The following is a 6,000-nucleotide window of genomic DNA, read 5'->3' as shown; positions in this document are numbered from 1 at the left end:
TCATCACACTGATTTGGACAGATGACAAAGGTGCAAATAATCTTTGCTTCTGTCAATAACTTTTCATTTAGCAGCTCCCAGGGTGGAAATAGTGAGCAGGAGTGATGAGCCTGTCCCCTCCACCCAGAGGGACAGCTCTGCAGCTCCACTTACGCTGCTACACCGATTTCATTGAAAAGCACCTTGGACAAAATACAGTCTTTTTTTTAAATTTTGCATGCGTATTCATTGTAAACTCTGCAAATATTTTGTTTCGCCAGCTTTGAAATGAGCAAATGAATTTCTCAAATAGCTTGTGTGGTTTCTGTCCAGAATTTGAAAGAGGAGTTTTATTTCTTTCAATATTTTTATTAATTTTCTACATAAAAGAATACAGAGTACAATCAGATATATAAGTCAAAAAAAGGATTAAATATTATCAAATATATTATATTTGAATCACACTTGAAATCTCATTACCCTATATTCATGTGAATTCAATTAAATCGTAATATTAAAAGAGGAGCTTTTAGGTTATTAGACTGATTGTTCAGTTGAACAACAGTCTTTCTAGATCGGGTGTTCCCAACCTTTTTTATGCCACAGAGCCTTACTATTAACCAAGGGGTCCATGGGCTCCAGGTTGGGAAACCCCGCTCTAGATTCAGAATCAGATTCAGATTTAGTTATTCCGCGTACAGTGAAATGCGTCATTAGCGTTGACAACCAACTCACCCTAGGGCGTGCTGGGAGCAGCCAGGAAGTGTCGCCATACATTCTGGCACCCACAATGCTCAGCAGAACTCAATAAAACAGCACATATGAGGAAATCTGCAGATGCTGGAAATTCAAACAACACACACAAAATGCTGGTGGAACACAGCAGGCCAGGCAGCATCTATAGGGAGAAGAACTGTCGACGTTTCGGTCCGAGACCCTCCGTCAGGACTAACTGAAAGGGAAGATAGTAAGAGATTTGAAAGTAGCAGGGGGAGGGGAAAATGCGAAATGATAGGAGAAGACCAGAGGGGGTGGGGTGAAGCTGAGAGCCGGAAAGGTAATTGGCAAAAGAGATACAAAGTTGGAGAAGGGAAAGGATCATTGGATGGGAGGCCTAGGGAGAAAGAAAGGGGGAGGGGAGCACCAGAGGGAGATGGAGAACAGGCAGAGTGATGGGCAGAGAGAGAGAAAAATAAAGGAGGGGGGAAAAAAACTAAATATATCAGAGATAGGGTAAGAAGGGGAGGAGGGTCATTAACCGAAGTTAGAGAAGTCACATACCAAGTGATAAATTAACAACAGCAAAACAAGCCCCATTCCTCCCACCTATGCACCCACCCACCTACCCATCCACTTACACAGTCCCCTAACCCCAGGACAGGCCATCTTCTTTGGCCTCCAACCTCCAGCAGGCTCATGAAGTTGCACGAATCAAGCTTTTGACTTCCCCAGTGGACTCACAGAAGTTCACAGACTCAGTGCTCTGGCCGTTGGGCCTTGAATTCTGAACTTCCAATCAACCTTCAGGCTTCAATCTTCAGCACTGACCAAGGACTTGCTGCTGATGATGAAAAAGGATCAGAAATCAAAGCCTCAAGTTCTTGATTGGCCGATGACAGGACCTGGAACATTAGGCCTTGAATGCTAGGCTTGTGATTTGTGTACGCCTTGAATCCTGGGCTCGTGATTTGTGTACGCCTTGAATCCTGGGCTTGTGATTTGTGTATTTGTGTACCTAGAGGGTCACCAACAATTGTTACTCTTGCCTGCATGGAACTCCAATCCCAGAACACGTTGATGACTCCGCCTTCCTTCCTCGCTGGTCTATGGGCCCGATATCCGACATTCACATCACTGCCTTTTAAATGCAGATCGGACGCTTAGACTCTGGTCTGTCCTCTGATTCCGCCCCCCCCCCCCCCCCCACATCTCTGTCCCTAACCCTCACTGTCCCCAAATCCATCCCTGTGAACCTAAAAAACAAACTAACCGAGTCTAAAAACAACGAAGTTTGAGCCACAACCTCAATGGAGACTGCAGCTTGGAGCCACATTGACCAGCAGCATTTTCTGTTGTTCTACTAACTTTTGATATAATACACCCCTCCCATTATACCACTGATATAATGTGTGCCCTACATCATAGCACTCTGTACATAACACGTTCCTCACAAGAAAACTTTACGTTAAATACGTCTCTCATTATATTAATAAAATATGCACACATACCTCTCAGTGTTAGAATATTATTATTAGTTATTTATTTTAAAAAACAAAGTCACAATTAACAAAATCTCATCAATTAAATTTTAAAAGAATTTAAATTGTTTCTAACTAATAAATTCAAGCTTATGCAGGAATAGAGGATTAATTGTTATTAACATGTACTTGAAAAGTGCTTGTACAGGGGGTAAGTTTGGTTATAGGGGTGTGGGTTTGGTTGTATGGAGATGGGTTTGATTGTATGGGGGTGGGGGATGTACAGGGGGGTGGGTATGGTTGTATGGGGCTGGGTTTTGTTGTACAGGGGGTGGATTTGATTGTACAGGTGGGGGTTGTACTGGGGGGGGGTGGGTATGGTTGTATGAGGCTGGGTTTGGCTGTATTGTGGTGGGGGTTTGATTGTATGGGGTGTGGGTTTGGTTGTATGGGAAGGTGGGTTTGGCTGTATGGAGGGTGGGTTTGATTGTATGGGAAGGTGGGTTTGGTTGTATGGGGGTGGGTTTGGCTGTATTGTGGTGGGGGTTTGATTATATGGGGTGGGTTTGGTTGTATGGGAGAGTGGGTTTGATTGTATGGGGTGGGTTTGGTTGTATGGGAGAGTGGGTTTAGCTGTATTGTGGTGTGGGTTTGGCTGTATGGGAGGGTGGGTTTGGTTGTATGGGGGGTGGGTTTAGTTGTATGAGAAGGTGGGTTTGGTTTTATGGGGGTGGGTTTGATGTTTCTCTCTAAATGACTTTCATGTTCTTTCTTTGTTTTGTGACTATCTGAAGAAGACAGATTTCAGAGTTGTATAGGGATACATACTTTGATAATAAATGAACCTATGAAATAACTTTTGAACATTTGAAAAGTGCCAATGTTAGTTGGGTGTATTACAGCTACAATGTCATTATGCATTGTTCTAATATTCTACAGCAGGGTTTTGTATGAAGTCTCAAAGAACAGGAATAACACATAACTGAAGAAGGTCAGAACTACGTAGATAGCTGAGATGTCCTGTGGATTTCTTCACCAGTACAGTGCATAAGCTCCAAAGTAATTAATTTACATCTGGCAGGGTAGATGAGGAAATGGATCATGAAGTAACAAACGTAGCCACGTTTTGTGATGTGAAATTTACCTGCTAAGCAGGTGACGCGGAAACAGATCATCGGCTGAATCTCAAACAAGAGAAATTCTGCAGATGCTGGAAATCCAAACAACACACACAAAATGCTGGAGGAATTCAGCAGGCCAGGCAACATCTATGGGAAAGATTTTGGGCTGAGACTCGACGTGTCAGTCCATGGCCTTCTCTACTGTCACGATAAGGCCACTCTTAGGTTGGAGGAGCAACTCCTTATATTCTGTCTGGGTAGTCTCCAAACTGATGGCATGAACATCGATCTCTCGAACTTCCGGTAATGGCCCAGCCACAACCCCTTTCCCTCAGCATTCTCCATTCCCGTTTCCCTCTCTCACCTTATCTCCTTACCTGCCCATCACCTCCCTCTGGTGCTCCTCCCCCTTTTCTTTCTTCCATGACCATCTGTCCTCTCCTATCAGATTCCCCCTTCTCCAGCCCTGTATCTCTTTCACCAATCAACTTCCCAGCTCTTTCCTTCACACGCCACCCTGGTTTGACCTTTCACCTTGTGTTGCTTCCTCCCCTCCCCCCACCTCCTAATTCTAACTCCTTCTTTATTTCCCCAGTCCTGATGAAGGGTCTCGGCCTGTACTCTGTTCCATAGACGCTGCCTAGCCTGCTAAATTCCTCCAGTATAGTGTGTGTGTTGTCAGCTGAATCTCACCATTTTTGGCCAAAGTTCATGCCCATATCCTGTGGGAGGTCACCACTGGGAGAAGGAATAAATACTGTAATAGGTGTTTTGAAAACTACTTTCCAAATGTTTCTACTTTGTAAATATGGATCGAATCATCTTTGTGCCCATTGGTCTTTTATTGGACTTTTTAGAAGAAGACAGCTTTGACTGAATCCATAGGTGGTAGAATAACATTCACATTTATGGCATAATTATTTTTTGGCAGCCTTGATCCTGATGCTGGTGAGCAAGAAACTAGCTGTTTAAATTGTGAGTCCATTTTAGGTGGATCTTTGACTACTTTGTAATAATTAAAGGCAGGAACTGTGCTGAAAGTCCCAGGTATGTTAATTGAAAATCAAAAGTCTGCAGATACTGGAAATCTGAAGTAAAACCCACAAAACCATCAATGAAAGGTAATGGATCTAAACTTTGCATCCCTTTCCACAGCTGTTGCTTGCATGTTTCCAGCATTTTCCGCTCTCAACCTGTATTTGTGAATGGAGAGAAACTGGATCTGGAGTATGGGGTAGAGACAGAGTGCCACATTCAAATTCATGATGCACAGTCTCCTAGGTAACATGGTGGGAAGGCGCATATCCTAGAAAGCAAATAGGTATTCGGTAAATTGAACAAATAGATTTTTAAACTAAGTTTACAGGAATTTTAGAATAAAGTTGTTGCCCAATTTTTTAAAAGTGTCATAGGATGTGTAAAAATAAATGAAGAAAATACATGGGTTATTGGCTGTATCTTTAATGTTACTCTTTCAATAATACATGTACTTGAATATTATGTCTGTTGAATCACATTAAAATAATCAAAGGAATTTAATACATATGGCCAGATGGAGAACAAATCTGTTTTTGCGAAATAAATGAAACAGTATTTGGGTTTCTTTCAAACCAGCTTTGAAATAGAGTTACTTAATACATATTTATAGATGAACTTTTCGATAATGCTCCATTTAGAGAGAAATTTGAACAAAACACAAGATACAAAATTTTCAAGCAATGTAAAGGAGAGACTCTATAATAGAAAAGTTAAAGATAGTCCAAAGACTTTGTTGTGGTTATTTCTACTATCGTGTATGGAAGTACTGACGCTGGGCTTTGCTGATGAGGAAGTCAGGTATAGTTTGTTCTCTCATTGCCTTTTGCAGACCCTGTTGACTTTCAGGACTCAGTGGTGAACCTTTTGATCTGGACCATCGATCTTGTTAAATCCCATGGTGTCAGGACAAACAATGAACTGACTATTTACACCCACTGTTCTCCTTCAGCTGTTGAAGTAGTGATCCTTCAACCTCAGCTACCAAAGTTCAAAGTAAATTTATTATCACAGTACATATATATCACCATGTACAACCCTGAGATTCATTGTCTTGTGGGCATACTCAGTAAATCCATAAAATTGACAGAATCAATGAACGACCACACCAATTTGGATGTTCAACCAGTGTGCAAAAGACAACAAACTGTGCAAATAAAAAAAAGAAAGAAATAATTATTATTATAATAAATAAATAAATAAATAAATAAATAGATAGATAGATAAATAGATAGATAGATAAATAAATAAATAGATAAATAAGCAATAAACATTGAGAATGAGATGGAGTCCTTGAAAGTGATGAAATAGGTTGGGGGAACATTTCAATGATGGGGCAAGTGAAGTTGAGTGAAGTTATCCCCTTTGGTTGAAGAACCTGATGGTCAAGGGGTAATAACTATTCCTGAACCTGGCTGTATGAGTTCTAAGGCTCCTGTGCCTTCTTCCTGATGGCACCAGCGAGAAGGGAACATGTCCTATGTAGTGGGAGTCCCTGATGATGGATGCTGCTTTTCTGCACCAGTGTTTCATGTAGATGTGCTCAATGGTGGGGAGGACATTACCCATGATGAACTAGACTGAACATTTTGTAGGATTTTCCATTCCAGGGCAGTGGGTGTTTTCACACCAGGCTGTGAGGCAGCCAGTCATATACTCTCCCCTAC

Source organism: Hemitrygon akajei, chromosome 4, assembly GCF_048418815.1.
Source record: "Hemitrygon akajei chromosome 4, sHemAka1.3, whole genome shotgun sequence".
In the NCBI taxonomy this organism is placed as follows: Eukaryota; Metazoa; Chordata; class Chondrichthyes; order Myliobatiformes; family Dasyatidae; genus Hemitrygon; species Hemitrygon akajei.
This window is presented reverse-complemented; position numbering follows the sequence as displayed.